The 9,409-nt window shown below is 37.4% G+C and overlaps 1 pseudogene; it reads left to right on the top strand.

Annotated features, from left to right (window-relative positions):
- Positions 1-2,449: 2,449 nt before the first annotated feature.
- LOC110543940 (RNA transcription, translation and transport factor protein-like) lies at positions 2,450-8,707 on the top strand (annotated as a pseudogene).
- Positions 8,708-9,409: the final 702 nt, after the last annotated feature.

The raw sequence follows: 9,409 nt of genomic DNA, 5'->3' as shown, positions 1-9,409 counted from the left end.
TATAAAAACAGATCCTGAGACTCATGGACAAAGTTTGGGCAGAGTACAGGGAATCTTATGAAAGAAGGGGTATATAGTAAGACCTGGAGTGGACAGGAGCTCCATAAGGAGAGCAACAAAACCAAAAATCTGGGCCCAGAGCTCTTTTCTAAGACTGATACTCCAACCAAGGGCCATGCATTGAGATCACCTAGAACCTCTGCTCTAATGTAGACCATTAGGCAGCTCAGTCTCCAAGTGGCTGGTTCTTCGATTATCTACCCCTGAGGAGGAAGCAGCCTTACCAGGCTACAGAGGAAGACAATGCAGCCAGTCCTGATGAGACCTGATAGGCTAGCATCAGAGGGAAAGGGAGGAGGACCTCTGCTATACATGGTGGTCTTAGAAAGGGGCATGAGAGGAGATGAGGGAGGGAAGGTGATATTGAGAGGGGAAGAGGATGGATATAACTGGGATACCAAGTGAATAAACTGTAATTAATAAAAATAAATTTTAAAAAACTCTTTTTGAAGAAATTAGTTTTTTTTTACATGTTCATGTACGTATATGTATTCTCACAATGTTTTAGCTAAACCGAGTCCTCTTCTTGTTTGAGATCAGTCACCTTCCTGAATTCACATGTCCCTATCCTTTCATCACTTAATGATACTCAAAATGGACGTCGTCATCCTTTCTTTTCCATCCCTTCAAATTCCTTCTTTTCTCTTTTACACCATCTTACAAACAAAAAACATGTTATTTTTAGATTTTTTTAAAAATAACTCAGTACTTCCTGGTCATAGCCCCTTCCCTCCTCCCTTCTCAGTCTCACCCTCCTTCCTTTATCCACCCTCCCCTACTCCTCAAAGAAGGGGAGCTCTTCCTCATCCACCTACCTACCCTGACACCTGAGGACATGAGAGTGGGAGAGCTGCCCCAGCCCATTGCATGTTGCAACACCTGGGAGAGAGAGCCCGCCACCTCCCCTGGGCTTCACAATAGAGCTCTCCCTGATGGCACAGTTGCAGATGAACCAGCCCAAGGGCATGACAGCAGGAGAGCTGACTCTGCCCAGTGGATGGGGCAGCTGGGGAAAAACAGGAGAGCTCACTTTGTGGATGTGGGACAGCTGGCAGGCTAACCAGCTCAGATACCTCTCAGGACCAGATCCAGGACTTTGGATTGGCCTACCCCAACATCGACACCATTAATGATCGACTGGAATGTGTGAAGGGGCTGGTCCTACCGATCCAAAATGACAGGATCTTCATAAACTGGGGTAATAAAAGGATATCTGAGAAGTGTCCCAGTGAGGTTCCAGTATTGATAGTATAGTAGCTTTCAGAACAAATTTTTTTCTCTGTTGGTGGTGGGCAGGAAGGGTGCAAGGGTGGAACACAGGTACAAGGGGAGGGGAGATGAGTGGGACTGGGGTGCACGTTGTGAAATTCATAAAAGTTGAAAGAAAAAAAAAACTATAAATTTAGTGAAAAAAATATGCATTCAAAATGCATTCTAAATACTTACCCCTTTACACATATATTTAAGTAGTTGTCACAGCTCATCATGGATGTTTCCTTTGGCCGTAGTCTCATGTTAATACAGAGGTTCACATCCAGTCAATATGTAGAGAAAAGTCTCTGTGGAGAAGTCAGTAACAGAGGGAAGACTTAGTCACACTCCTCCTATAAAGGCTCAAAGAAAAAGACTCACAGTGAATTTAGTGAAAAGATTGCAAGAGTAAGACATTGGGGAGGATGGCTAGAAAATAGTGTCTTCTCACTATGAGGAGGACAGTTCATTCATGAGCTCAGAATAACAACGGTTGCCTATATAAGACTTGAACAAGATTAAGCCGCCACAACTTCCAGCAAAAATGGAGAAGGATACATAAGGCCCTTTACTTGATGTTCTTGAATGCATGTCCATAAAAGCAGCATTAACTGATCTTATTTAAGAAAAGAGAATATTTGAAACTTAGAAGATATTAAAACTTCTAAAGAGGTTGAAACAGTGGTCCAGGACACAAAAGTGGAGTGTCCATGACAAGTAAGAAGGGTGTGCAGAGATTTATCTGATCAAAACAAAGTGCTTTAAAATACAATGAAATGAATACAGATCAATATTAATTACAAAATTATTGGGTTTTAAAGAAAAAAGTAATTTTTGCATCCATATAAAGTAATGAAATAGTAGAAAATCAAAATAATTTTTATTTTTTACCTTATCTCTTTAGACCAAAAATTCTAAAAGTAACTCTCAAATTAAGAAAAATGAAGGCAATCCTAAGATTCATACTGCCACTATGTAAAGATAGTAGAAGCAATGGTATTAGATCATAGTGAAAGAAGGAAATGGACGGTTGTAATACCCTGAGACTGTGAATACAAGGGAATCATGTGTGACTACAAGGGAATCGTGTTTTCATGAACAGGGTAGTTGCACATATGAACTCACAACAGTTGAAACAATGTACACATTTTCTGCATATACCAGAAATAATCTCATCATGGGCTGTGTGCATGAAGATTCATTCCTAGTTGAGGAGGTACTGGTAATTCATAGCTGCTAGAAGGAGACTTAGTTTTCTTTCAGGACATAACCCCTAGATTATCTACCATGTATCAGTGGATGATTACATATCCAAGAATAAAACAATGCACAAATTCAACACAATAGGTTTGAAATATATGGAGGATAGAACATGAGGTGGGTATGTATAGGGAAATTTTAATTAAATATAATGGCATCTTTGACAAGAGGTTATATTCTAAGACCTTTTTGATGTGTTTGCTTCAGCTGGAACATAGGCACACCATTAATTCCAGGAGACAAATGCAAACATCTGAGATTAAGCCCATCCTGGTATAGAGCCGGCTGAGATAAAAAAACTCAAGTGACAACACATGCTGGAGAGGTTGTGGAGAAAGGGGAACCCTCCTCCAACACTGGTCGGAATGTAAACTTGTATAACCACTCTGGAAATCAATCTGGCACTGTCTCAGACAATTAAGAATAGCGCTTCCTCAAGATCCAGTTATATTATTCCTAGGCATATATCCAAAAGAGGCTCAATTACACAATAAGGACATTTGCTCAACTATGTTTGTAGCAGCCTTATTTGTAATAGCCAGAAGCTGGAAACAACCCAGATGCCCCTCAACTGAAGAATGGATGCTGAAATTGTGGTACATCTACACAATGGAATATTACTCAGCAATGAAAAACAAGGAAATAATGAAATTTGCAGTAAATGGTGGGAACTGGAAAGGATCATCCTAAATGAGCTGTCCCAGAAACAGAAAGACACACATAGTATATACTTACTCATATGGACATATAATATAGGATAAACCTACTAAAATCTGTACATGTAAAGAAACTAAACAAGAGAGAGGACTCTGGCTAAAATGCTCAATCTCCATCCCAAAAGGCAATGAGGATAGACATCAGAAGAAGAAAAAAACAGGAAACATGTTAGGAACCTGCCACAGAGGGCCTCTGAAAGGCTCTGCCCTGCAGACTATCAAAGTAGACTCTGAGACTTATGGCCAACTGTTGGGCAGAGTGCATGGAATCTTGTGTAAGAAGTGGGAAATAGTAAGATCTGGAGAGGACAGGAACTTTACAAGGAGAGGAACAGAACCATAAATTTGAACACAGGGGTCTTTCCTGAGACTCATACTCCAACTAAGTACCATGAATGGAGATAATCTAGAACCCCTGAACAGATGTAGCCCACGGCAGTTCAGTGTCCAAGTGGGTTCCATAGTAATGGGAAGAGGGACTGCCTCTGACATAAACTGATTGGCCTGTTCTTTGATCACCTCCCCTTGAGGGGGGAGCAGCCTCACTAGGCCACAGAAGATGACAATGCAGCCACACCTGATTTCAAAAGCTGAGGGAAGCCAGGTTGAATCAGTCAGTTTGGAGAGGTATTTGAGCAAGAACAGCTGAGCTGAACGAGCAGAGTTCAGAAAGAACCAGAAGGGGCGAACTTATTCAGCAGTAAGTCAGAGGTTAAAAACATTCTAGGCCTAGATTAGACTGTATACAGGCTAGAAGTATCCAAGAGTAAGCCTAGGTTAAAGGACAGAGACAGTAAGCCTCAGACATTACAATTACATCAGAAGAATAAAAGTTACTTATACAGGTATGAAAGGGGACATGGATTGAGTATGAGTGAGGAAAAGGGAACATATAATCAAAATATAGTGTATGAGCTCCTCAAAAAATATTGTAACCTCCTAGACATCTTTCTAGATTTTACTTAAAGGTGTTATAAAAATATAAGATTCAAGGAATAATAAAGTCTTTTCATTGTCATTAAATCAAAAATTATTGAGATATTAATATAAAACAGAGGATAACACAGTGTGTTTATTTACACAGGTACTATAAAATCTGCACTGTTTTGAAATTGATACCCAGGTCATCATAGAATATAGCACTCAGTAGTACACATTAAGACAAACAAAAAAGACGTGAAACTTGTAGGCAATTTTTTTTTTTTTGAAAAAGGAAGGGTTTCAGTGGGAGCAGAAAGGGAGAGACTATTACCAAAGGACAGTTGCGTGAGTGTACACATATATGTGTATTCAGATGTATGTGCAAAATAAATCATAAAGAAATAAATGTTAAAAGCATTTATTCTTACTGATACTCTTTCCCAAAACAAAATATTAACCATAGGAAGAAAAATATGAATATTTTATCCACAGAGATACAGTATTTATCTTGGTCTTTATTTTAGAATAGACTGCTCAGAAATCTAATAACTCCTGTTCATTCTGCATTCAAGTACCCACATGAAACTCTTTATTTTCATAAAGACATCAGCATGCTATCAAACATGTAAAGCCAATCTTACTTTTTTATATCAAAACCTTTGAAAAGTACTCATATTTGACACTCAGTCTCTGATATGCAGTGAGATCTAGAAAATGCTGGTGAAATGTCTTCTGAATATCTAATGTGTGCAACTCTTTCTTTCAAATAATTAGTCTCTATATTATTGCTGGATTGCTTCAGTTTTAATTAGCAACCATAACGTTGATGGCAACAAAAATTAGTGCTTTATTTTCTGATGTTCTACAAAATAGCTGTCTCATAAAATGGAATTGTTTGTAGGCTATTTAAACATTAAATATAACTCTCATATCTCACCAAATAAACATGTAAAATTATAGAATAATGATTATTTATTGCTACAATTTAACTCAAAAGTTTTAGGTTGAGTCTGAGGTACAGGTTAGGGTGGTTATTCCTTGGCATGCTTGTTCTCTACTTGTCTTCTCCCCCTTGTTAAAGGTGGAGTTTCTTTTCGAGACTTATTTTTAATTCTGCATGTGCGGTGTCTGCAGGTATGTTCGTGTGTGTGCTGGTGTCTGCAGAAACAAGAAGAGGGTATGGGATCCCCTAGAACCGGACATACAGTAGTTGGGAACAACCAGTGTTCTCTGGAAGAGCAGCATGTGCTTTTAAACTCTGAGCCAGACAGAGATATTTTATTTTCAAATGATATAAACTTACTTGCAAATACTGTATGCACTATCACGTTTTGGCTGCAGACTTGCTGAATCTTCCTAATAAAAAATGTAATACCTCATACAGCTACATTTTGTAATGGGAGCACTACACTCAGTGCTAATTCCTTTAAACAATGTATCAACTGTACTCACAGCAGGTTTGGTACACCTTCCATCTAAGCGAAAACCTAAGAACCATGTTCACCACCATTCTGATATACACCCACCCAGTCAGCTTCGTCCCTTATAGTCACCATTCTATCATCCTTTTGACTCAAAGGCAAAATAACTGAAGTAATCTTATTGAAAAAGGGAAACCATTTTTAAAGATGATTTTATGTTATTTAAACATGCATCCATAAAAATTTAATAAATTCATACTTTAACAGGTCTTTGAATTATATACATACACAAATCAGTGCATATCAATACTGATTTAATATGAGAAGTTATATGTATACAGTTAGTTATATTTTACAAGACAAATTGTCTAGTTTAGATACTGTATTCTAATTAAGTAGGCTGGCAGCTTTTACCTAAATTTCTTCAAGGATGTAACTTCTGTGTGTATATTATGATTTCAAATTTTAAAGTTTTTTAAAAAGATGTGTTCATAATTATAGCTAGATGATGTGGGAGGGGATGCTCTTTTATTTTTTAATTTCTTCTCTCATATGTTGCAGTTTCCTCTCCCTCCTCACCTCCAGTCTCCCACAGACACTTCCCCTCTCCCCCACCAGTTTTTTTTTTTTTTCTCCATTTCTTCTCAGAAAAGTGCAGGATTCCTACGGATTTTCAACTAAACGTGGCAAGTTGCAATAAGCATAGGCACTTCCCCTACTGTTAAGGCTGGAAGAGAAAAACCTAGGAAGAGGGTAAGGGTCCTAAATGCAGGCAAAAGAATGAGAGCAGCCCCAACCCCGTCATTAAGATCAAGCTACACACCCATAACATATGTCAAAAACATGTAGGATTTCCGGTTATTAATTCAGTCTCTGAGAACCCCTTTGAGCCTTGGATAGTTGATTCTGTGGCTTTTCTTGTGGAGTCTTAAGTGCTCTGGCTACTACAAGTCTTCCTCCCCCTCTTCCACAGGATTTCCCAATTTCTGCCAAATGTTTTCTTTTGGGTCTCGACATGTGTTTTCTGTCAGCTGCAGAATGAAGTCTCTCTGATGACAATTATGCTAGGCTGCTGTTGTGAGTACAGCAGAATATCATTAGGAATCATTTCAGTCAATCACTTCGCTGACATTTAAAAAGAAACCCGTCATGTTTGGTTCTGTCCTAGGTTTCTAGCGTATCTAGCCTCTGGTTCCTGGCCTACCAAGCAGGGTCAGGGGCGGGTTCCCTATCATGGCGTCACTCTTTAAAACTTAGGGTTCCTCTTAAGGATATATTGACCCACTCATTTTCTTTTCCAAAATCCGAACAATGAAATCTTTAAATACTTAAAAGTTTTCAAGCGAATTCATATTAAAGTTAACGCTTTTTCTGGGTAAAGTCGGCTTTGCACCGGAGACTCCCGTTGAAAGATATTTGCACCCTTGACCCTCTTGTAACAACATTATTGAACGAGCAAGTCGGAAAGCAATGAATGTCTTTGTGAACTGTGTGTGCATTGCCTGTAAGCTGCAGGCTGTGGAAGATCAGAAGAAGAGAACTTTCAAGAGAGCAAACACTAATGTTTCATCCCGGCTCCACTATTTCTCATGATTTTAAATTGCAAAAGTAAAATTATTGATGAATTATCCAACTAGAGGAACACCCACTAGAAAAGATGTAAGGGGAAATGCGGTTCCTGGTACAGACGATCTTTCCAATTTGGGAGTCCCGGGACAATGTCTTTCCAGCAGAATTCTGTGTTTTGATAACATGAGAGGGTGACCAGGAACTCCACTGAACATGAGGCCCATGGCTGAGATTTCAGGTTTGGAGGCTTGCAGGGGATTCATTTGCCAGCCTTCCTGTGGGCACACAAGTGCCTTTAGGCCTGGACTGACAATGCTTCCTGACAATACTCATAGGCTGGACCTATAACAGCTAGGGCCTTCTATTCACATTTATTTATTTAGTAAATAAATAAATTTATTTATTTAGTAAATAAATAAATTTATTTATTTATTTATTTATTTATTTAGTATTATTTCTTTAGTAAAATGCAAACAGGGATTTTTCTCTCCCCTTTTGATATTTTTAACGTAAATAGTAAGATCACATAAAAAGAAAAAGGAAATGAATTTTCCTTTCTATATTTTTTTGTGTAATAAATATAAGAAAAACTATGTATAAAAATATATAATTATAATAAATATAATGAAAACATAATATGAAGCACAAATAAAATGCTACATAATGTATACGGTAAAATAAGTTAAGTTAAATTAACTTAAATTTCACAACTCATGAAGAAACTTAGTCATGTAATATTTATATTTTTTATTTGAAAATAATTATTTAAGTTTTTTTTTTTCTTTTACTCTCTTGATTTTATTTCTGAGATTTGTAAAGACAAAACATAAGATTACCTGCACTCTGCCTAAGGTTTGGTTATGAGTCTCAGTATCTGCTTCGATACCCTGATGGGTAGAGTTTTTCAGAGGTACTCTGTGGTAGGCTCCTGTCCTGTTCTGTTTTCTCCAAGTTCTTAAAAAAGTACTTCAGAGATGTGAACTGTCTCTTTAAGAATCAGTTTCAGAAAGAAGCAACTGACTGGCTTCTTGGTTTAATTGTTAGGCATGAGTACAGACATAATGCTGAAAAATATAAGGATTTAGTACCAGATACCAGGAAAAATACTGACAATGCAGCTAAAAATGCAAAGCCATTGTTCAACTTGAATGTAAATAATCCTGGTTTTAAGGCTGCTGTACAAGCTCAGGCTAAAACCTATAGATTTAGAGTCATGATGATTACTTGGTAGTGCTTAAGGCAATTGGTGTTTCCGGTTCAGGAGCCTAACCCAGGCTGCAGTTGCTAAAGCAAATGAGACAAAAGAAGGCTTACTCTTTGCTTTAGAAATACATGTTCTTGGCTTTGACATAAGAGATGCAGCTTTTAACGAGCTGCTCGGATGCTCTGGTTGCATCACATAGAAGAGGTCAGAGAGCTAAAGATGAAAATTAGTGAATCCACTGCAGCTGTTCGGCAATCACTGCTGAGCCAAAGACAGACCACAGAGTAGGGAAAGTTGGAAGATGAGCACATCAGGATATCAGCTTCTTGTCTGATCAGTGTGACAGGAACTGTGCACACTGCCGTGTGTTTGGAAATCCAATGTCACGTTTTCAAGAGAGGAGTCCCAAGAGAAAGACCATATTCTACAGATTTACTAAGCTGTTTTTTTTTTCTTTTAATAAAGTTGGGAAAAGTATAGAAAGGGAGAGAAGAAAGAAAGAAAGAAAGAAAGAAAGAAAGAAAGAAAGAAAGAAAGAAAGGGCCTCAAAATAGTGTGATAATAATATAAGACAAAATATAAATAATTAATAATTTATCTTTTGTTTCTGGTGTGAATTTCTTTTAATACCAATTATATTACTCAATACTGAATACTGTTATGAGGCAGACGGTTGTGCTACTATAAAATAGAACAAGGTTTTTACTCACTAATGTAATAAATATATAAAAATATTAATATACAAACACCTTTTCCATCAGCACAGTCACTGTATTCTCAAACATAATTGTCTTCACAGGGGATTTACTCAAATAACAAATAATACACACAAAAAAGTGCTATGTCAAACAGGATAAGGTAAAATATTTTGTTATTAACTTTTTCATGTATTGTATGATATTTAAATCCTTAGAAGTTAAAATTCAAATTCTTAAAATCTCCAAGCAATCACAATACTTTATTTTTTCAGATATAAAATAATTTGTAGAGAAGTAAAGGTCTGGATG

Source organism: Meriones unguiculatus, chromosome 9 (genome assembly GCF_030254825.1).
Source record: "Meriones unguiculatus strain TT.TT164.6M chromosome 9, Bangor_MerUng_6.1, whole genome shotgun sequence".
Taxonomy (NCBI): Eukaryota; Metazoa; Chordata; class Mammalia; order Rodentia; family Muridae; genus Meriones; species Meriones unguiculatus.
This window is presented reverse-complemented; position numbering and strand designations above follow the sequence as displayed.